Source organism: Moschus berezovskii, chromosome 18, assembly GCF_049115385.1.
Source record: "Moschus berezovskii isolate FMDL1 chromosome 18, NW_MosBer_1.0, whole genome shotgun sequence".
NCBI classification, from domain to species: Eukaryota; Metazoa; Chordata; class Mammalia; order Artiodactyla; family Moschidae; genus Moschus; species Moschus berezovskii.
Window position 1 is genome coordinate 3143054 of NC_142477.1, and position 25158 is coordinate 3168211.

Consider the following 25158-nt stretch of genomic DNA (forward strand, 5'->3'; position numbering starts at 1 on the left):
TACGTTTGATTCAATTCAACTTTTATTTTTTTATGTTTAATTTTATATATTTATTTTTTTGAAGTAGAACAGTTGTTTCCATTTTTTTTCTACGCATGCTCCCCATCCTGACCCCCCTCCCACCTCCCTTCCCCTCCCATCCCTTTGGTTCATCCCAGTACACCAACCCCGAGCATCCTGTATCATGCATTGTACTTGGACTGGCTGCAGACGAATGGATAAGAAAGCTGTGGTACATTTACACAATGGAGAACTACTCAGCAATTAAAAGGAATACATTTGAATCAATTCTAATGAGGTGGATGAAACTGGAGCCTATGATTTGACATAGTCCATTTTTTAAAGTACTCCTTCTGTGCTCAGAAATAACGCTTATTCGAGAGACGCCCGGCTCCGGCAGCGCAGACGCGAGAGACGCCCGGCTCCGGCGGCGCAGACGCGAGAGACGCCCGGCTCCGGAGCAACCGACCACGTGCAGAATCGTGGCTGAGAGGAGCTACCCCGCGCCCAGGGTTAGGGCGGTGGCCGAGAGGAGCTGTACCACGTCCAGGAGGCGGTGGCTGCTTGGGCACCGGAGGGCCGAGAGGAGCTGATCCACATTCAAAGCGGGAGGGGCGGCCTTGAGGAGATACCCCTCGTCCAAGGTAAGGTACAGCGGCTGCGCCTTGCTGGAGCAGCTGGGAAGAGATACTCCACGACCAAGTTGGAATATAAGAATCCAGTGTTCTGGGGAGGAAGGAACAAGATGGCGGAGGGATAAGACGGCGAGACCACTTTCTCCCCCACAAATTCATCAAAAGAACATTTGAACGTGGAGTAAAGGCCACAAAACAACTTCTGAATACTGGCAGAGGTCATCAGGCTCCCAGAAAAGCAGCCCATTGTCTTCTAAAGGAGAGAGAAGAAATCCAGCTCCACCCAGCAGAACACCGACACATGCTTCCCTAACCAGGGAACCCAGACAAGTCACCCGTCCAACCCCACACACAGCGAAGAAACTACATAATAAAGAGAACTCCACAAACTGCAAGAAGAGGGAAAGGCCACCCCAAGCAAAGCAATATAAGCAAGATGAAGAGGCAGAGAAATACCCAGCAAGTAAAGGAACAAGATAATTGCCCACCAACACAAACAAAAGAAGAAGATATAGGGAATTTACCTGATAAAGAATTTCAAATTTTGATGGTGAAAATGATTCAAAATCTTGAAAGCAAAATGGAGTTACAGATAAATAACCTGGAGAAAAGGATTGAGAAGATGGAAGAAAGATTTAATAAGGACTTAGAAGAAATAAAAAAGAGTCAATATACAATGAATAATGCAATAGATGAGATCAGAAACACTCTGGAGGGAACAAACAATAGAATAACAGAGGCAGAAGACAGGATTAGCGAACTAGAATATAGAATTGTAGAAATAAATGGAACAGAGAGGAAAAAAGAAAAACGAATTAAAAGAAATGAGGACAATATTAGAGACCTCTGGGACAATGTTAAACGCTCCAACATTCGAATCATAGGAGTCCCAGAAGAAGAAGACAAAAAGAAAGACCATGAGAGAATACTTGAAGAGATAATAGTTGAAAACTTCCCTAAAATAGGGAAAGAAATAATCACCCAAGTCCAAGAAACCCAGAGAGTCCCCAACAGGATAAACCCAAGGCGAAATACTCCAAGACACATATTAATCAAATTAACAAAGATCAAACACAAAGAACAAATATTAAAAGCAGCAAGGGAAAAGCAGCAAATAACACATGAGGGGATTCCCATAAGGATAACAGCTGATCTTTCAACAGAAACTCTTCAGGCCAGAAGGGAGTGGCAAGACATACTTAAGGTGATGAAAGAAAATACCCTACAGCCCAGATTACTATACCCAGCAAGGATCTCATTCAAATATGAAGGAGAAATCAAAAGCTTTACAGACAAGCAAAAGCTGAGGGAATTCAGCATCACCAAACCAGCTCTCCAACAAATGCTAAAGGATCTTCTCTAGACAGGAAACACAGAAAGAGTGTATAAACTTGAACCCAAAGCAATAAAGAAAATGGCTATGGGATCGTACTTATCAATAATTACCTTAAACGTAAATGGGTTGAAATTTTCAAAAAGGCTAGGAAACAATTCTCATAGCCATCAATAGTTCAGTGTTGAGTTCATGAATAGTTTTTAAAGTTTGGGACAAACTGTAGTATTTTCTATTTGAAGTACTATTTGTAATTGGCATATTACGATGTAACATTGGTCTTCATTTCCAACTTAAAACGCCTAAAAATGCCTAACAGGTTTTTAGATTTGTGAATTTTAGTTGATATGTATTTTATGATGTTACTGAACCTGCAGGAATATTGAAATATTTCAGAGAACTTATTCACTGTACATTTAATTTATTTTATTTATAAAAGTTATGAACTGTAGAAAGTTTTACTTGTTGGGTCAAATGCTTGTTGCTTCAAATGCTTGTTGCATTTGAAGTGCTAGTTACAAGAAAATCAAATACCTTCAATGTATAAATGCTATTAAGGTTTTAAAGGACTCTGGAGTATAAGTAAGTTTGTTTAAAGAAATTTAGTCTATTCAACCTGAATCAGCTCTGTCAAACATTAATTAAAAGCCTCATTTAAAATAAATAAATAAATAAATAATGGTGGTGGGAGGGAGGGTTGGGAAGCTGGCTGGAGGTGGAGGTGGTGAAGTTTATTCATCTAATTAAAAATGAAGTTGCATTTCCATTTTCCAAAACCACCCATCCACCATCGTACTGTGTCACTAGACATTATGTACGATTTTACTTTGCGACAGAAACCATTACATTTAAAAATTCATTACAGCAAGGTTAGTTAGACACATGATGGATGCAGCTTTAATCCTGCCATATATTATTACAGGTAAAATGTAAATGATGAAAAATATTTTGTGCTTATCAGCATTTATGTGGAAATGTGTTTTACAGTGATATATGGTGTTATATTTCTATTATTGTGATGAAAAAGAAAGCAATACAAAAAGACGAAGTGTTTATTAAAACATGAAAAAAAAAAAAAAGAAAGAAATGGTTTTGCAGCACTGAAGAGATTATAGAAAGTAAATTAGCTAGATCAGACCTGTTTTATGTAGTAATTTTATAGTTTAATTATTTCAATTGTAAAATATTGTTATACTGTTCATTAGCTCTGATTGTTCATATTAAACTATTGTAATGCAAATAAATAAATAATCAAAAAAAAAAAAAAAGAAATAACGCTTATTCTCTATTTGTTAGGTACAAAATTTTCTATATGTATTAGACCAACTTTATTAGTTGTGTTGTTCAAATCTTCTATATAGGCATTCTCAAAGATATTGTAGTCTGGTTCCATACCACCACAATAAACAAATACCACAATAATGTGAGGCATGGGGATTATTTTGTTTCCCAGTACGTATAAAACCCATATTTATATTATAATGTAGAATGTAGTATCAACTCATAAGAGTCTAAATAACAATGTTCATGTCTAAATTAAAAAATATTTTATTGCTAAAAAATGCTAACCGTCACCTGAGCCTTCAAGTGAGTCATACTCTTTTTGTTGTGGAGGGTCTTGCCTCGATGTTGAAGGCTGCTGACTGATCGCGGTGGTTTCTGTAGGAGAGATAACTATGGTAATTTCTTAAAATAAGATAATATTGAAGTTTGCCACATCCATTGACTCTTCCTTTCATGAAAAATTTCTCTGTAGCATGAATGACTGTTTGGTAACACTTTACCCAATGGCAACCCACTCCAGTGTTCGTGCCTGGAGAATCCCAGGGACGGCGGAGCCTGGTGGGCTGCCGTCTATGGGGTCGCACAGAGTCGGTCACGACTGAAGCGACTTAGCAGCAGCAGCAGCAACATTTTACCCAAAGTAGAATGTCTTTCAAAACTGAAGTCAATATTCTCAAACCCTGCTTTTGTTTATCAACTAAGTTTACGTAATATTCTAAGTCCTCTGTTGTCATTTCATCAGTCCTCACAGCATCTTCACCAGGAGTAGATTCCATGTCTAGAAATCATTTTCTTAATGCTCACCCATGAGAAACAACTCCTCATCCATTAAAGTCCTATCATGGGATTGAAGCAACTTAGTCACATCTTCAGGTTCCCCTTCTAATTCTAGTTCTCTTGCGATTTTTCTACCACACTAGGTATTATTTCCTCCACCAAAGTCTTACAGCCCCACAAGGCACCATGAGGGTTGGAATCAACTTCTTTCAAACTCTGCTAATATTCATATTTTGACCTCTTCCCTTGAATCACGAATGTTCTCAATGGCATCTAGAGTGGTGAATCCTTTCCATGTTTTCATTTAACCACCCAAATCCATCAGAGGAGTCACTACGGTAGTTACAGCCTAAAAATGTATTTCTTATGGGACTTCTCTGGCAGTCCAGTGGTTAGAATTTGGCACTGTGGTTTTTCACTGTGGTTCAATCCCTGGTCAGGAAACGAAGATCATGCAAGCTGTGAGGTGTGCCACTCCCAAAATATGTTTCTTAAATAATAAAGCCTTAAAAGTTCCAATTACTCCTTGATCTGTGGGCTGCCGAATGGATGTTGAGAAGGTAGGCATTAAACAACATTAATCTTGTACATCTCCATCAGAGTGCTTGGGTGACCAGACGCATTGTCAATAAGCAGTAATATTTCCAAAGGAATCTCTTTTTTTCTGAGCAGCAGATCTCCACAGTGGGCTTCAAATATTTAGTAAACCATGTTGTAAACAGATGTGCTGTCACCCATGCTTTGTTGTTCCATTTACAGAGTACAGGAAGAAAAGATTTAGCATAATTCAGAACGGCAAATGAGCATTTTGTTACTGTTCAGTTGCCATGTCATACCCTACTCTTTTTGAAACCCCATGGACTGTAGCCCACTAGGCTCGTCTGTCCATGGAATTTCCCAGGCAAGAATACTGGAGTGGGTTGCCATTTCCTGCTCCAGGGGATTTTCCCCGACTCAGGGATCAAACCCACATCTCCTGCATTGACAGGTAGATTCTTTACCACTGAGCCACCAGACCAGCTGCATTAGCCCCTAACAAGAGAGTCATCCTGCCTTGTGAAGCTCTCAAGCCAGGCACTGACCTCTCCTCTCTAGCTATGAAAGTCCTGGTGACATCTTCTTCCAATAGAAGACTGTTCTGTCTACACTGAAAATCTGTTGTTTAGAACAGCCACCTTCATGAATGATCTTAGCTAGATCTTCTGGATAACTTGCTGCAGCTTCTACATCAGCACTTGCTGCTCTGCCGTGAACTCTGATGCTACAGAGATGATATCTTTTCTTAGTCTTCACGAAATTGACCCCTGCTAGCTTCAAACCTTTCTTCTGAAGCTGTCTCATTCCTCTCAACCATCACAGAATTAGAGTTAGGGCCTTGTCTTAGATTAGGCTTGGGTTTATGGGAATGCCATGGCTGGCTGATCTATGCAGATCCCAAAACTTTCTCTGTATCAGCAATAAGGCTGTTTTGTTTTCTTATCATTCATGAATTCACTAGAGTTATCATTTTCGATTGTCTTTAAAAACCTTCCCTCTGGATTCACAACTTGGCTGCTGGGCTCAAAAGGCCTAACTTTTGGCCTGTTTCAACGTTCAACATAACTTTCTCACTAACCTTAATCATGTCTAGCTTTTGATTTAAAGTGAGAGGTATGCAACTCCTTTCACTTGAACCCTTAGCGGCCATTGTAAGATTAGTTGACCTGATTTCAGCATCATTGTGACTAAGTGAATAGGGAGGCCCATGGAGAGCCTTTTATATATAAATCCACCCCCCAAACTTGCATGACTTGCTTTATTGTGATATTTGCTGTATTGAAGTAGTCTGGAACCAAACCTGCAATATCTCAGAGATATGCCTGTTATGCAAGTGTTACCGAAATGTGACACAGGGATATGCAGTGAGCAAATGCTTTTGGGAAAAAAGGCACCAACAGATTTGCTCAACACAGGGTTGCCACGAACCTTCAATTTGTAAAAACTGTGGTGTCTGCAAAGCAAGAGTCTGAAATGCTGTACCAGGATGCAATCTGAAAAACAACGGAATGATCTATTCATTTCCAAGGCAAACCATTCAATATCACAGTAATCCAAGACTATGCTTTGACCAGTAATGCTGAAGAAGCTGAAGTTGAATGGTTCTCAGAAGATCTACAAGACCTTCTAGAACTCACACCCCAAAATGATGTCCTTTTTATTATAAGGGACTGGAATGCAAAAGTAGGAAGTCAAGAAACACCTGGAGTAACAGGAAAATTTGGCCTTGGAGTACAGAATGAAGCAGAGCAAAGGCTAATAGAGTTTTGCAAGAGAATGCAATGGTCATAGCAAACACCCTCGTCCAATGACACAACAGAAGACTCTACGCATGAACATCACCAGATGTACAATACTGAAATCAGATTGATTATGTTCTTTGCAGGCAAAGATGGAGAAGCTCTATAGAGTCAGCAAAAACAAGACTGGAAGCTGACTGTGACTCAGACCATGCACTCCTTATTGTCAAATTCAGACTTAAATTGAAGAAAGTACGGAAAACCACCAGACCATTCAGGTATGACCTAAATCAAATCCATAACGATTATACAGTGGAAGTGAGAAATAGATTCAAGGGATTAGATCTGATAGACAGAGTGCCTGATGACCTATCAATGGATGTTCGTGACACTATACAGGAGACACGGATCGAGATCATTCCCAAGAAAAAGAAATGCAAAAAAGCAAAATGGTTGTCTGAGGAGGTCTTGCAAATAGCTGTGAAGAAAAGGAAAGATACACTCATTTGAATGCAGAGTTCCAAAGAATAGCAAGGAGAGATAAGAAAACCTTCCTCAGTGATCAGTGCAAAGAAATAGAGGAAAACAACAGAATAGAAAAGACAAAAGATCTCTTCAAGAAAATTAGAGATAATAAGGGAACATTTCATGCAAAGATGGGCTCAATAAAGAAGAGAAATAGTATGGACCTAACAGAAGCAGAAGATATTAAGAGGTGGCAAGAATACACAGAAAAACTATACAAAAAAGATCTTCATGACCAAGATATTCACGATGGTGTGATCACCAACCTAGAGCCAGACATCATTGAATGTAAAGTCAAGTGGGCCTTGGGAAGCATCACTACGAACAAAGCTAGTGGAGGTGATGGAATTCAAGTTGAGCTATTTCAAATCCTAAAAGATGATGCTGTGAAAATGCTGCACTCAGTATGTCAGCAAATTTGGAAAACTCAAGAAGTGGCCATAGGACTGGAAAAGGTCAGTTTTCATTCCAATCACAAAGGTAATGCCAAAAAATGCTCAAACTACCCCATAATTGCACTCATCTCACACGCTAGTAAAGTCATGCTCAAAATTCTCCAAGCCAGGCTTCAGCAATACGTGAATCGTAAACTTCCAGACGTTCAAGCGGGTTTTAGAAAAGGCAGAGGAACCAAAGATCAAATTGCCAACAACCGCTGGATCATCGGAAAAGCAAGAGAGTTCCAGAAAAACATCTATTCATGCTTTATTGACTATGCCAAAGCCTTAGTGTGGATCATAATAAACTGGAAAATTCTTAAAGAGATGGGAATACCAGATCACCTGACCTGCCTCTTGAGAAATCTGTATGCAGGTCAAGAAGCAACAGTTAGAACTGGACATGGAACAACAGACTGGGTCCAAGTAGGAAAAGGAGTACGTCAAGGATGTATATTGTCACCCTGCTTATTTAACTACTATCCAGTGGACATCATGAGAAATGCTGGGCTGGAGGAAGCACAAGCCGGAATCAAGATTTCCGGGAGAAATATCAATAACCTCAGATATGTAGATGACACCAACTTTATGGCAGAAAGCAAAGAACTAAAGAGCCTCTTGATGAAAGTGAAAGAGGAGAGTGAAAAAGTGTGCTCAAAACTCAACATGCATCGAACATGGACTGGCGATTCGTTTCACATATGATAATATACATGTTTCAATGCCATTCTCCCAAATCATCCCACCATCACCCTCTCCCACAGAGTCCAAAAGACTGTTCTATACATCTGTGTCTCTTTTACTGTCTCGTATACAGGGTTATCGCCAGTCCAAGTTCGATGCATGACACAGGATGCTCGGGTCTGGTGTACTGGGATAAACCAGAGGGATGGGACGGGGAGGGAGGTGGGGGGGGGGGGTTCAAGATGGGAAACACGTGTACACCAGAGGTAGATTCATGTCAATGTATGGAAAAACCAATATAATAATGTAAAGGAATAGCCTCCAATTAAAATAAATAAATTTTTAAAAAATAAACAAGAAAAGAAACAAACCCTCAACATGCAGAAAATTAAGATCACGGTATCTGGTCCTACCACTTCATTGCAAATAGATGGGAAAACAGTGACAGACTTTATTTTTGGGGGGCTCCAAAATTACTGCGGATGGTGACTGCAGCCATGAAATTAAAAACACTTACTCTGTGGAAGAAAAATTATGACCAATCTAGACAGCATATTAAAAAGCAGAGACATTACTTTGTAAACAAAAGTCCATCTAGTCCTATGGTTTTTCCAGTAGTCATGCATGGATGTGAGAGCTGGACGATAAAGATAGCTAAACGTTGAAGAACTGATGCTTTTGAACTGTGGTGTTGGAGAAGACCCTTGAGAGTCCCTTAGACAGCAAAGAGATCCAACCGATCCACCCTAAAGGAAATCAGTCCTGAATATTCTTTGGAAGGACTGATGCTGAAGCTGAAACTCTGATATTCTGGCTTCCTGATGCAAAGAACTGACTCATCGGAAAAGACCCTGATGCTGGGAAATATTGAAGGTGGGAGGAGAAGGGGACGACAGAGGATAAGATGGTTGGACGGCATCACTAACTCAATGGACATGAGTTGAAGTAAACTCTGGGAATTGGTGACGGACAGGGAGGCCTGGCGGGCTGTAGTCCATGGGGTCAGAGAGAACTGGACATGACTGAGCGACTGAAGTGACTGAAGTGAAGTGTCTGCAAAGCACAATAAAGGGAAGTGCAACAAAACAAGGTATATGTGCTTTCTTGACTAATTTTCTGTTTATCTATTCATTTTTGTTTTTAAGGATATGTATTTCTTTGGCTCCATCGAGTCTTAGCTGCGGTGTGTGGGCTTGGTTGCCCTGCAGCACGTGGGATCTTAGTTCCCTGACCAAGGATCAAACCCATGTCCCCTGCACTGCGAAGCAATTCCTAACCACTGGACCACCAGGTAAGTCCCTACCTATCTGTTTTAATAGAGATATGCTAATCTGTGGCTCCTCCGTTTTCCTTCTGATCCTGTCACTTTTCACTTTTAAGGCTGTGTTAGGTGTTATATCAATGCTCCAGCTGCCCAATGCACTTCAGTGCTCACTGTCAACAGTATTCTATCTCACGTCACTGTTGCCACGCCAGTGTGTTTCCTCATCAGACCATCACATTTGTCAAGCGTATCTTTTCCTATTTACCAATGTATTTCTTTCAAGCCTGTCTGTGCTATACTACTGTTTTTAAACAATATATAGTTTCCTCCTACTAAAGTATAAACTCAACGAGGAGTTTTTTTCCCCCAGTGGTCTTATTCCCAGAGCCTAGATCAGTGTCTGGGACATAGCAGGTGCTCATTAAATACATACATACATTTACAATATGTACTTATACTTGGCTTTATGAGAAAAAGTTATAGTTGAAAGTATTCAGCACTTCCATCTTCTTGAACAAGACTATGCTCCTAGCACACTTGAGCTACCTAATACTACTTGTTATTATTTTCCAGAGAATCAGAATAACCTTTACAAAAATAATTGGTTTTGTTATTATCATTGTTTAGTGGCTTTGCCAAAAAGTACACCCTCATCCTATCTTGGGGTTCTCTTTTCTTTCTGCTAAAGGATGCTTTTTAGAAATTCTTATAGATAGGGTATGCTGAAGATAAATTATTTTATCCTTGACCCAAAATGTCTTTCTCTTGTCCTCAATCTTCAGTGGTGCTTTAGATGGATAAAGTTATCATCACTCAGCATTTTAAAGATATTAGTTCATTATCTTCTAGCCGCAATTGTTGCTGTGGAGAAGCCTGCACAGTTGATAATCTTTTGGAGATTTCTTCTCTCTGGTAACTTTTAAATGTCTCTAGCCTTCTAGTTGCTCTATCCTTATACTTGCAAAGAATGTTTCTCATTGTGATTGGTTTTTACTTGTCCTGCTTAGTATGCAGAGCGTACTTTTAATGTGAGGTTTCAAGTTTTCAGTTCTGATAAATTCAGGATGTAGTTCTTTAGTTATCATTTCTTAGTCATTCTTACAGCCCCTTGTTCTAGAACTCCCATTCGATGTATACTGAAGCTTCTCAACCTATTTTTAATATCTCTTAATGGCATAATTAGGTAATTTTGAGTATTTTATGTCTTTATTATGCATTCTGGGTGATCTAGAGTTAGAACAATTTTCCACTTTACTAGTTCTCTCTTTAATCATGTCTACTTTAGAATTCATTCCATCTATTGACCTAATTCCTATAACTACATTTCTAGGCAAATTGACTTTTATGTTTGTCTATTCTTATTTCATTTCTGCTAATTTATCATAAGTTCTTATTCTTTTAAAGTGCTTTTTATTATTTATCTATTGAAGAATCCTAAACATACATAGTTTTAAAATAAGTCTTTAGAAAATTATTAATTTCTATTTACTACTTTCATTACATTTGGGAGTGAATCCATCTCCTGATTTGATTTTATTGAATGACTTTTTAGGTTTAGCTTTTTTTCTTTAATTGTGCTTTGGAATTTCTGTTTACTCACTCCCTCTATTTATCCACCATGTTTCATTCATTTTTGTCTTTACCAGTACCCATGGGGCCCTGGACTTCCCTGGGGGCTCAGGCGGTCGACCCAGGTTTGATCCCTGGGTTGGGAAGATCCTCTGGAGAAGGAAATGGCAATCCACTCCAGTACTCCTGCTGGGAAAATCCCATGGACGGAGGAGTCTGGTGGGCTACAGTCCATGGGGTCGCAGAGTCAGACATGACTGAGCGACTTCACTTTACTTTATGGGGCCCTAGTTAAAAACCAGGTCTAATACTGATGACTGCACACTCCAGGCATTATCAGCTACCATAGACTCAGCTACTGAGTCATTCAAGTTTGGCCCTCTCCCATCTCTAGATAAATATTTTAAGTGTTTTTATGCTAAATGCAGTTTCAGAAAAGAGCTGGTTCCACCTTTCATGTAAACTTTCTTCTAGGAGCAGGAGAGTTCCATTTCTGACTCCTACTTTTAACTGATAAGCCTAGTCAGAGGACTCTCTGACTCCCATGTAACACTTTTACTTCTGTATACCCATAGAAACTGAATGCCTAGCCACCCCAGCCACTTCAGACCTGGATTCTAGTAGCCCACGCTTTTATCTCCAGTCATCATTTTGCATTTCTATTCTACAAATTAGCTTATTTTGTCTTTTAGGCTGACTCTGTTTAAAAATTCCCTTATTACACTTTATCTCTAACCGGCGCATGATTATAGCTGGACTGGTCCATACAGTCAAAGATATGATCTTTCCAGTACTCATGTACAGCTGTTAGAGTTGGACCATATAGAAGTTTGAGTGCCAAAGAACTGATGCTTCAGTTCACTGTGGTGTTGAAGAAGCTTCTTGAGAGTCCCCTTGACTTCAAGGACATCAAACCAGTCAATCCTAAAGGAAATCAACCCTGAGTATTCAATGGAAGGACTGATGCTGAAGCTCCAATACTTTGGACACTTGATGTGAAGAACCGACTCACTGGCAAAGACCCTGATGCTGACAAAGACTGAAGAGAAAAGGAGAAGCAGGTAGCAGAGGATGAGACCGTTAGACAGCATCACTGACTTCATGCATATGAAGGTGAGCAAACTCGATGAGACGGGGAGCCTGGTGGGCTGCAGTCCACAGGGTTGCAAAGAGTCAGACACGACTTAGCAAATGAACAACTACTCACAGATGACAATACCATTTACTGAATGGAAATAATTGGGGATGGAATGCAGGAACAGGGACAGGGTTTAAGAAGAAAAATTAAGAATTGTATTTCAGACACGTTGAGTTGGAGATGTCATATAAACAGATACACGTCGCAGTTCAGAAGAAAAGTTGACCTATATAATCCAAAGTATGGGACTGAATACGTTTACCCAGAAAAAGAGGAGAGGAGAAAAAGGGAACTTGGGGGAGAAACCGCATCCGATGACTCCTTCAGTACTTTTTAACTGCATTGTATTACCTTTCATAAATTAGAAATACTGTCCATATATCACAAATGCTTATATTAAAGGAGTGCTAAAAACAAAATCAGTAATAACAGCAACAACCAAAACCTTCAACTGAGCAAGACAGTAAAGAGGAGAATTGTAGGTCAGAAGGTTGTAACGTGGGACATTGTGTATTACACAGTTCTGGTTAAAGCCAAATCCCCAGGGAAGACAAGTCAGTACCTGCCATGATAACGATACAGTGAGAAAGCAACTCAAGCTAAACAGAAAGAGACTCATAGACTTTGAAAATAAACTTACAGTTACAAAAGGGGAAAAGTGGAAAGGAGGGATAAATTGGGTTTGGGATTAACAGATACACATTACTGTATATAAAACAGAGAATCAACAACTGTACTCAATATTCTGTAATAACCTATATGGGGAAAGAATAGAAGAAGAATGGATATCTGTTCATGCATAACTGAATCGCCTTGCGGTACACCTGAAACTAGCACAGTATCATAAATCAACATTACTCCAATATAAAATAAAGTTAAATTTTAAAATACCACCTTAACAGTGGAAAAGCCTCATCTGCTGTATTTCTTCGGTCTCTTTACTGGGAACTGATGGAGAATCCCCAGCAGAAAAGGCAGACAATCCGCCTCCACCACTATCCCTATATCTTGGTCATCGTCCTTTTTCTACAACTGCCTGCCTCGCTGTGAAGAGCCTACTTTTCCTATCTTTTCAACAACCAGTCTCCACTAACAACACTCTAATGTCAATCAACAGAATTTTGCAACGTGACTTTATTTCAACACAATATGGAAAATATTTTCCCAATTTAGATCCATCATCTACCAAAGACGCTGGGGCTTAAATTCTTTTTAATTAAATAGAAAAAATTATTCACGCTAAAGTGGGAAAAAAGCCTCACAGAAGAAGAAAAACACCAAGGATATATATATCCTTATTGTGGTGGCCTAAGTCCAATTATTGTTTCCGAGACTTTGGCTCTGAATCAGGTAGGCAGAGTCTTTGGCTTCTCTCCCGATCAAGTGGAATCCATTCAAGTGGAGTCACGGGTAGGGGATGGAGCCATCACCATAGCCTCTCTCTCCCCACACGCCAGCATCGGCAGCTGGACAATAGAGAGGCTGGCCCATCAAACACCTGACACACTGAACTACAGAGTAGGACCCCACCCAGGGTGCCACGTTAAGTGCCAGAGGCGCCAACCTACAGACTAGGATTCTAGCCAGGGGGGCCCCTCTATGTGCCTGACACACCGAACAACAGAGAAGGACCCCAGGCAAGGTAACCCTCTAAGTGTTCGAGCAGGTGGAGCTACAGGTAGAATGGCCAAAGAGGCCTTTCGATCGCCGGCTACAAGAGGCTCTGATAGGGATGTAACTCTGGCAGCGGAGGCAGTCCGTATCCTTGCACACTAGGCACTGCCAGGGTCCCTGCAACCCAAGCAGCTGCACCACCTTCAAGCTCAACTCTCACTGGGGCAGAGCTGCCACAGGCAGCTGTCCGCTATCTTGCGTCTACGCCCACAGGGTCGCTTCAGTCCTGTCCAACTCTTTGCTGTCCTGTAAACTGTGACCTGCCAGGCATCTCTGTCAGGGAGGAGGGGCGTTCTCCAGACAAGAATACTGGAGCGTATTGGCCAATACTGGTTGCCATACCCTTCTAGAGCACTGTATGTCCTGCTGCCCTCGTCGCCAACTCCCCTGAGTACCTGGTGCTGCCAGAACCCCTGCAACCCAAGCGGCGGAACCACCTCCACACCTGGCCTTCACAGGGGCAAACCCAAGTCCTCCAGGGCAGCCGCAGGAGCAAACCCCAGTGGAGGACCACATGTATAGGTGGAAATAAAACCACAACTGGAACCCAGGGGCAGTGTGGCTAAGGAAGAAGACCTAAAACCTTCCCACCAGCTGTACAAGCTGCAGATTAAATCCACACGATCAATTAGGCAGACTCTGTGTCTATGGAATATATAAAAGGTCATTGAGAACTCCCACAAAAGAAAACTCACTAGTTCTGATAGGTTTGGACACTGGAGGCAAGAACACACAGGAGTTGGACCAGATTAGAATCTAAGCTGCCCCCACAGCAGGTCCAGAGATCAGCACAGTGCTGGAGGGCATCCTAGGGAGGTAAAGTGGACTGTGACTCCCAGCGAGGGAAAGGACGCTGACAGCAATGACTCAAGAAAAACATTTATTATTCTTATTTTTTGACTTGTTCTGTAGATTCTTTTGGCTTTTTTCTTCTTTTTCTCCTTCCCCGCCCCCCCTCTGTTGGAGCTGTCGATTTTACTGGCACTATGAAATCCAATGGATGCAGAAAAAGCCTTTGACAAAATTTAGCACCCATTTATGATTAAAACTTCAAAAAATGGGCACAGAAGGAACTTTCCTCAACCTAGTAAAGGGCATATATGATAAGTCTACAGCAAACATTATTCTCAATGGTGAAAAACTGAAAGCATTCCCCCTAAGATCAGGGACAACATAAGGGTGTCCACTTTCACCACTATTATTCAAAATAGTTCTGGAAGTCCTAGCTACAGCAATCAGAGAAGAAAAAGAAATAAAAGGAATTCAGATCAGAAAAGAAGAAGTACAGCTCTCACTGTTTACAGATGACATGATACTGTACATAGAAAACCCTAAAGACAGTATCAGAAAATGACTAGAGCTAATCAGTGAATTTAGCAAAGTTGTAGGACACAAAATCAGTACACAGAAATCACTTGCATTTCTATATACTAACAATGAAAAGTCAGAAAGAGAAACTAAGGAATCAATCCCATTCACCACCGCAACAAAAACAATTAAATATCTAGGAATAAACTTACCTAAGCAGACAAAAGAACTGTACACAGAAAAGTATAAGACACTGGTGAAAGAAATCAAAGATGACACAAACAGATGGAGAGATATTCCATGTTTCTGGGTAGGAAGAGTCAATACTGTGAAAATGACTATACTACCAAACACAATCTACAGACTCAACGCGATCCCTATCAAATTACCAATGGCATTTTTCACAGAACTAGCACAAAAAATTGCACAATTCATATGGAAACACAAAAGATCCCAAACAGCCAAAGCAGTCCTGACAAAGAATGGAGTTGGAGGAATCAACCTTCCTGACTTCAGATTATACTACAAAGCTACAGTCATCAAGATAGTATGGTACTGGCACAAAAATAGAAATATAGACTGATGGAACAAGAGAGAAAGCCCGAAATAAACCCATGCACCTCTGGGTACCTTATTTTTGACAAAGGAGGCAAGAATTTACGATGGGGCAAAGACGGGCTCTTCAATAAACGGGGCTGGGAAAACTGGACAGCTACATGTAAAATAATGAAATTAGAACACTTCTAACACCTACAAAAAGATAAACTCAAAATGGATTAAAGACCTAAATGTAAGATCAGAAACTATAAAACTCTTAGAAGAAAACATAGGCAGAACACTCAATGACGTAAATCAAAGCAAGATACTCTATGACCCACCTCCTAGAGTAATGGAAATAAAAACAAAAGTGAACAAGTGGGAACTGATTAAACCTGAAATCTTTTGCACAGCAAAGGAAACGATAAGCAAGGTGAAAAGACAGCCCTCAGAATGGGAGAAAATAATAGCAAATGAAATAACTGACAAAGAATTAATTTCCAAAATATACAAGCAGCTCCTACAACTCAATGCCAGAAAAACAAACAACCCAACCAAAACGTGGGAAAAAGACCTAAACAGACATTTCTCCAAAGAAGACATACAGATGGATAACAAACACATGAAAAGATGCTCAACACTGCTCATTATTAGAGAAATGCAAATCAAAATTACAATGAGATATCACCTCACAGCGGCCAGAACGGCCATCATCAAAAACATCTACAAACAATAAATGCCGAGAGTGTGTGGAGGAAAGGGAACACTCTTGCACTGTTGATGGGAATGTAAATTGATACAGCCACTATGGAAGACGGTATGGAGATTCCTTAAAAAATTAGGAATAAAACCGCCATATGACCCAGCAATCCCACTCCTAGGCATATACCCTGAGGAAACCAAAGTTGAAAGAGACCCATGTATCCCATTGTTCACTGCAGCAACCTAGTTGTCCATTGACAGATGAATGGATAAAGAAATTGTGGTACATATGCACAATGGAATATGACTCAGCCATCAAAAGGAAGGCATCTGAGTCAGTTCTGATGAGGTGGATGAACCTAGAAGCTATCACACAGAGTGAAGTGAGTAAGAAAGACAAAGATAAATATTGTATTCGAATGCATATATATGGAATCTAGAAAAGCACTACTGAAGAATCTATTTATAGGGCAACAATGGAGAAACAGACGTGGAGAAGACACTTATGGACATGGGGAGAGGGTAGGAGAGGATGAGACATTCTTCAGCACCTCAAATTCTATTATGCCTATGTTAGGGCCCAAGAAATCTGCATTTTGACAGTTTTCCAGACTTGAGAAAGCATCACACGCACAGTACAGAAAAAATCAGGGACGTGCTGCAGACATTCTCACATGATCGCAAGTACTGTTCTCATGAACTTCCTGCATTTTCAGTTTTCTTGGCAGCACCAGTTTCTAAGCCCTCAGACTCCCATCAACTAGAATTTCAGTAGTTACATGGATCAAATCGTTTCCAAGAAACTGTCACTGATATTAAGTTTGCCAAATACATGTATAAGCTTATACTGAAGCTGATTAATACAAACCGTTTTCTTCACAAGGCTTGGATTATAAAGAGAAATGACAGAAACTCATTCACAGAGGCATTTATTAGAACTCTGCAGTAAGCCAGGGCTTTAAGAGAAAAACACCTAAAAAACACTCTATCCTTGAGTTCAAAAGAAGGCACAAACTTATAAACACAATACAAGATACAGCAGCATGATATATGAAGCAATCAAAATTATGAAAGATTTCATGTCAGCCCCTCAACACAGGATTTTTGAATCAGTATTTGCCTGTACTGGCAGTATGGCAATCAGTATTCTAACAAAAAATGCGAGCAAAGGCACAGAAGTTCAAACAGGGTGTGTGTAGTGTTGCTGGGGCACGAAGAGCGCATGAACCGTAAGCACAAGAGGTAAGCACTTTCAGAAACATGTGTATGCGTGTGTGTGTAAACACTGACATAAACATATCAATGGACACATCTCTACATCCAACCACCAACTCATCACAGACACACTCCTTACTTTCCAATCCTTCCAAAACCAAACTCTTGATTTCCACTCCTTAGTTTCTCCATTTTCACAAATGATAATCCCACTCTTCTAGTTGCTCAGGCCGAAACCCCTGGGGTCCTCCTTGAAACTGCTTCTGAGTATCCACCTCACAACCTACCAGCACTTCCTGTCATTCGATTTCGCAATGTATCTAGAATCTGACCACTTTCCACGTCCTCCACAGCATCCACCCAGTTTGAGCGATTAGTACCTCATCCTTGGATTTCTGGAGTGGCTTCCACTTCATCTCCATTTGTACACAAGAACCAGGGTGATTCTTTAAAGACATGCCACCCCTGTGCTCATGATCATGTCTCTTCCGCTCAACATCTTCTGACTCACTCAGAATCAAATCCAAATTCCATAAAGGAGCTCTAAAGACACCTCCCAACCCCAGTGCTTTCTGATCGAATTTCCTTCCCTTCTCCCTTACTCACACGGCTCGAGCCTCTGTGGTGTCCCCGTTGTTCTGTGAATATAACCAGCACGCTTCCACTTCAGAGCCTCTGCACTTGTTGCTCTGCTTCCTCTGCCTGGACCGATCTTCCCTAGATATCTGTATCATTTGTTCTCTCATTTCATTCACGTCCCTGTCACACTGTCTTCTTATTAAAAAAGGACTTCCCTAATGTCTCCATACTGTATCACTGTCACCTAACTCTATTCTTTCTTATTGGCAGTCACTGCTATCTGACATTATCTGCTTATCTATATTCTACCATTACAGCCATCACTTGAACTGTAGCTCCATTAGAACAGACCAGGTTTTGTTCACTACTCATCTCCACTATCTGGAGTAGTGTCTAGCACATGCTGCTGCTGCTGCTGCTGCTCAATCACTTCAGTCACGTCACACTCTGTGTGACCCCACAGACGGCAGCCCACTAGGGTCACCCCGTCCCTGGGATTCTCCAGGCAAGAACTCTGGAGTGGGTTGCCATTTCCTTCTCCAATGCATGAAAGTGAAAAGTGAAAATGAAGTCGCTCAGCTGTGTCCGACTCTTAGTGACCCCATGGACTGCAGCCCACCAGGCTCCTCCGCCCATGGGATTTTCCAGGCAAGAGTACTGGAGTGGGTTGCCACTGCCTTCTCCGGTCAAGCACATGGAAGACATCCAATTGATATTTGCTGAATGGATAACTGTTGACTAAGTATATTCATATGGCCCTTACCCAACTTAACAGCTTCCCGGTGGCTCAACTGGTAAAGAACCTGCCTGCTACTGCAGGAGACACAAGAGACGTGGGTTCGATCCTGGGGTCGGAAAGATTCCCTGGAGAAGGAAATGGCAACCCACTCCAATATTCTTGCCTGGAAAATTTCATGCATGGACAGAGGAGTCTGGTGGGCTATATATCTAGTCCACGGGGTCTCAAAAAGTTCTACATGACTGAGCGCTCACCCCACATACAAGTTAATTAGAAAGATGACTAGAAGGAGTATGGAAGACATTTGAGCTGTACAAAATTGAGAGCAGAGATATCCGATGAGCCATAACTAAAACCAGATCAGGCAATGAGAATGAGACAGCTGTGAAATTAGTTAAATAAAAGCAACAGAATCTACAACTGACTGGATTGTGGGAGCTTGGGTCAATGAAGGAGGAATATGCCTTCTAGGAATTAAAAAAAATAAAATGAGCAAGGAGTAAAATCAATTTTAGACATGTTGAAGTTGAGGTACTTGAGACAAATTCAGGTTAGGATATCCAACGGCTGCTTGTTAGGCAGATTTGGAACTTACCAGAAAGATGACAAGGGTATAGATTTGGATTTAGGAGGCATCAGCGTGTGGGGAACGGTTAAAATCAGTGAGATGAAATTATCCAGAGGAAACATGTAGAATCAAAAAGAACAGAAACAGATTGCTAAGAAGCACCAGGAAGAAGAAGATGCAAGAAAGGAAATTGAGAAGGACTGGACTGAGTGACATGTAGCAGACTAGCAGACCACAATAGTGTGCACAAAATGCTGAAGTGATTTTCAGGGAAGGAGGACAGACTGAGGTTGAGGGGAGTAAGGGTCACATACGGAATGACTGTGAAATGAAATATAGGTTTGAAGTGAGTGACGTAGATTTGGCATAAGTGCTGGGGAGAATGAATAGAAACTTCCCCGTTGACCACACTGAAAACCGACTAAAGACAAAGACCAAACAGAGCGGCTATGGTTTAAACTGTCTAGCAACAGGAGAATGGATAAGCCAAATATAGTAATATATACAATGGAAGACAAGAAAAAGGAAAGAACTATTAATGAACACAAAACCATTAATGAGTCTTGAAAACAGAGCAAAGAAGAGCACTCTTCACTCAAGCACAATGAGAGTTATACACGTATGGCTTCATTTGTATGAAGCTCTAGAATACACACAGTGATCATCTAGGAAGGATGCTAAACAGCAGTTGCCTCCAGAGGATGGCACAGACATGGGCTGACTAGCAAGGAGCATGAGAGCGTGAGGCAATGGTAATGATCAGGTTCTACACCCTTCTAAGGATTTGGCTTTCTAAGCTGCAGGTTTTTTATCAAAACTCAGGTGCTGTCTTTAGATCTGTGCATTTCCTTGTAAAGTTTTAAACGGAAGGAAAAAAAAAAAAAAACACTACAGACAAATGTTTGGTGAAGGACCTAATAAAATATTTGTGAGGACAGTAACTGTTGTCTCTCTTTTATTTTTAAATACACTCAAAGAGTAATGTAGATTAGTAGATCAGTAGAGGGATGGACAGATGTGATAAAGCAAATATAATAAAACAATGATAGAATTTGGACTGTAATAAAAAAAAAAAGGTGTTGCTATGATTTAAATAATTAAATATGCAGCATAATTAATTTGTAATAAATTAGTTGAATTGGTCCAGCTAGAGATCTGAACAAGCACAGTAGATGGAATAAGTTGAAATTGTTAGCAAAAGTACTATTTTATGTGACAGACAACAAAGTTTAACCTAAGTAAGAAAAGAAATGAGATCAGGAAGGGAGCTATTAGGAAAGCTGAGATCAAACCCCATAACTTTGGGGTATCCATAAAACTGAAGAAGAGGTACAGTATGAACAAGGATATGAGAGATGTGGAAGAATGAAAGGTTATTATGAGAGATCAGTTTGTCAGAAGTTAAGGAAGAATTCAGAGTTAGGCAACTCCAGGCAAAATACTGAGGACATAAAACAGATTTAATACTAACAAAACAGAGATCATAATGACATTTCTATAACTGTACATAATCTATTAAAATAAAAAGACCACTAAACAATTGTAGTTAGACACAAAACTTAAAATAGGATTCCTGCCGAGGTAATTCATAACTGTTGTTATAAATACCAATAAATTTAGATTTCTAAAAGAGGAACGATAAATACTATAAGGTTTTGGGGAGACAGTGGATGAATGGTTTGATGGGTCTAGACAAGAGAGTATGTCAAACAGGTGAAAAACAGAGTAGACAAAGAAAGCCAGCTGTCAGTGAACTGACTACAAGTAACTAACACATGTTTTAAGTTTCTCCATCTATCAAATGACAGTGACAACGTGGGCTTTTTACCTATCTCCAAGGGCTATTGACAGATGATAAATAAAATTGATTTTAAACATGAAGGAGAATTAAGTGTTCTGTGCAGCACTGCCCATAATAGCAAACCCTTGGAAATAACTTAATGACCATCAGTAGAAGATGGCTAAGTAACTACAGATAGTAGTATTAACACAATTGGCCATTACACAGCAATTAAGAGGAAAGAACCAGGCTAACAAATATAAACAACAGATACAGATATAAACACAGATACATGTACAACATTATATATTTATATATATATATGGAACGTAAAAAAGCATAGAATGTTGCTTATGGATATGCTTGTGATGTACACTAAGAGTATAAAAACAAACACAAGAAGAATTAACGACAGATTCAACACTGATGATCTCATCTCTGGGGAGAAAAGAAGGAAATGAAATCAAGATGAATACTAACGAAGGAATCTTCAACTCTACCTGTACTGCTTTATTTCTTTAAAAAAGAAATCTGGGGCATTCCCTGGTGGTCCAATGGTTAGGACTTGGTATTCTCATTGTCTGGGCCCCAGGTTCCATCCTTAGTTGGGGGAACTAAGATCCTGCAAGCCAAAAAAAAAAAAAAAAAAAAGTCTGAAGCAAACACTGCAAAATATTATTGGACAAAGCTAGACAGTAAGAGCTTTATAGGTATTCATCTATGCTTTATCCTTGAAACATTTAAGAACACGAAAAGGCACAACATTATAGTATAAAAAAATGCAGTATTACTACCATACACGTTATTACTAACAATTATGTTCTCTTAAACAAATCTATAAGACTGTCAGGTAAATGTCCTCAAACCTTCAGGAAATGCTTACAATCTATATATTGGAAGTGATTTGAAAAGTATCTGACATTTTCTGGGTCTGGGTATGGTAATACATGATAGTAAAACAGAACAAAGGGACTTTCCTGGCAGTCCAGTGGTTGACTCCGTGCTTCCAGTGCAGAGGCCACGGGTTCTATCTCTGATCAGGGAACTAAGATCCCACATGTTGCATGATCAAAAAACCAAAATTGAAAAAAAGGAAGAAAAACAGAAATGACAGAACTACTGTAGTCAATAACACCGAAATCATAAAGATATTTGAGTCCCATTAAGTCATTAGAGATATTTAATAATGAGGCAACAAATGATTATGTTCTCTATATCTTCTAATGCTTTATAAATGGCATTACTTTTATAACCAGAAAAAAAAAAAAAAAAAACTAAGGGAAAGATATCAAACAATCAATATCTTATGTTTTTCTTAATTACTTTAAAATTTTCTTCACTGAAATGTTTTTCTTTTTCCACCTTTTTCATTTTATTCCAAATTCCTAAGGAAATGAACAGCTCTGAGGCATGAAACTTCTGTTCAAAATTATAAGTAATATACACACTTCGAAAAGTTCTTAAAAACTGATGAACTAGAAGACAAATAATTTTAAATATGCTGCAAAAGAAGCAATGGTCCATGAAAAATCTATGATTTTCGCACCTACTGCATTCCATATCTTCAGGCCAAGGAACACCAAACAGCTCCATGAGCCTCGAGCACTCACTGTGAGCCCACTGACAGAGCCTGCGACAGGGAAGTGTGACACGTCCGTACTCCACACAGATAGAATAACAGAGCGCACAGAGAGATGGCGGAAATCCCGACAGCAGTCCAAATTCACCCCAGGGCGGAATGGCTGGGAAAAAGTCCAAACCAAATCATTAGATGGACAGTTGTATACAAGTCAAAGTTTTCTTCACATATAATATGGCGATATTCTTGGTTTTTTCTGTTTTAGAAGATTTCTGAAGGCAATTAAAATTTTCTGAAGGGAAGTTTTTTGTTTTTCTCAACAAAACCCTCTTCACCCTACCCCTAGAGATTCTGATTTGGTTAAGTATGAGGTGTATTGCAGAATCTATACGGATATTTTAATTATTACAGGTGATATTAATGAAAAGGCCTGGCTGAGAACGACAAATAACAATACATACAGTTCATTTTACATAGAAAACCCCACAAAAGATACGTGTCAAATGCTCAGAAACCTGATTACTGCTTGGTAATGGGATTACAAGAGATTTCAAATTTGTTTTTCTTAAGTACTTCAATTTCTGTATTTTTGCCAGCTAACATAGGAAAGGAGGACAAAAAATGAAAGGAGAGGGTAGGAGAGGAAGAGCAGTCGTTATACACAGTGGGACACATTTTGAGGTGTCAGGTAAAGGAAGAGATATCACTTTGGTCTCATATTTTCCTGTTCTTTTTACATTAAAAGCAAAATTTAAAAACACACATTAGAGTTCTTTGAACTCTGAAATCACATGATGTAAACAGAGCTAACATTGTAAGCGGATATTAAGGAAACAAAAAGAAAAAATAGTGGCCCCAAACATAAAACCATACTAAAATCATCAATTATCCCAAGAAATGTACATCTGGGCTTTTGACTACCAAATATTTTTTTCACATGTTTATATAATCAGTTTCAGAGTCATTGCTGACTTTTACCTCGTAACATATTCTCACCACAAGGCCTTTCCACTAAGACTCAATCAATTTATTTCTACATTGATATAAAACATTTTCCAGAAGCCTTCTATACACAACGCCGTCACAAAACCGAGCGTCACTTAGAGAAACTGGTGTTCAAAGAAGTTAACTGTGTAAGAGATGTGATAAATGATACATAACTATATGGGACAATCACTTTACCACTTATTATCACTATTACTACATAGTATATAGTAATATATAAAATAACACTACATATAATAGTATATATATACACTATATATAATAATATAACATATATTTATATATAATAACATATAACAAACTATATGCAACCAGAACTTCCAAGCATGAAGAAATCATTGTAAATGAATAACTTTAAATTAAATCAATGTTCCCATCAAGAACAACTTCAAAATATAGGAAAAGTTTTAAAGTAACTCTTGAAGGCTACCAGAGAACTACTGAAGGAAAAGAACTAGACAGACCAGGAATCAGAGAGCAGGGAAGCATGCAGAGGTGGCCCGATAAGCGAGGCCACTTCTCCAAGGAGGTATCTGCTGAACCTGGGTGTAAGGCAAGAGACTGAGATGCAACTTTTGCCCAGGCTGATGCTAGAGAACCAAGAAACCAGCAGGGCTCTGGTAGTCGTGCAAGACCGTAGACAGTACATGTATGTATATAACTGAATCACCTTGTTGTACCCCCTGAAACTAACACAACACTGTATCGATGATGCTCCAATATAAAATAAAAAGTAGAAGGAAAAAAAAAAGACTACAGACAAAATTCAAAACAAAAGGGACAAATGGGTGAACAGGGAAGTTCCGAGGTTTGGGCCTGACACAGAGCTAATTTTCCCTTCAAGATATTTAAAAAGTCTGGAAATGCATAGGGCAGGAGGTTAGGAAGCTAAGTACAATGCCTCTGAAAAGCAGAGTGGAGATTTTGGCAGTGTTATCAGTATGAGGAAACATAAATTAGAGGCTCAAGTCCAGCTAGGGGAAATGGGCATAACTCACTCGCAGCTGGAAGCCCCTCCCCTGAGTGACCACATGTCAGCAGTGGGGGCAAATGACAGGGAGGCAGAGGCCGGTCAAAACTGAAACCCAGCCTCAACTCAGCTCAGTCCCAAGACGGTACATGAGAAATATGTTTGAGAAAATAAAAGATGAAGGATTCCAGAAAATTGGAATCGATCATAAGAAGGACCAAATGGAAATTCTGTAAGTGAAATACATAAATGATGCTGTAAAGAGCTCATTAGATATACCAGAAGAAAGAACAGACAAAATGGAAAACAAGACAATAGAAAATATCCAAACCAGAAGCACACAGACCAAAACCTACTGAAAAAATACAGAAAAAAACATAGCAGATGTGTAAAACACACGAAAATGTTTAGGATATACATAACTGGAACCTCAAAAGAGGGAAGAAAGAAGGAACAGAGGCAATATATAACAAGATGATGGTCAAGAATTTGTCAAAACTGATTAAAGACAACCCATAGATCTGGCAACCGGCTCCAGTACTCTTGCCTGGAAAATCCTATGGACAGAGGAGCCTGGTAG

General features: G+C 39.7%; 2 pseudogenes; one reads left to right on the forward strand and one right to left on the reverse strand.

The window, feature by feature from the left end:
* LOC129557885 (acidic leucine-rich nuclear phosphoprotein 32 family member D-like) overlaps positions 1 to 25158 on the forward strand; it is a 146874-nt pseudogene that overhangs the window by 96448 nt on the left and 25268 nt on the right.
* LOC148774936 (acidic leucine-rich nuclear phosphoprotein 32 family member D-like) overlaps positions 1 to 25158 on the reverse strand; it is a 147889-nt pseudogene that overhangs the window by 91644 nt on the left and 31087 nt on the right.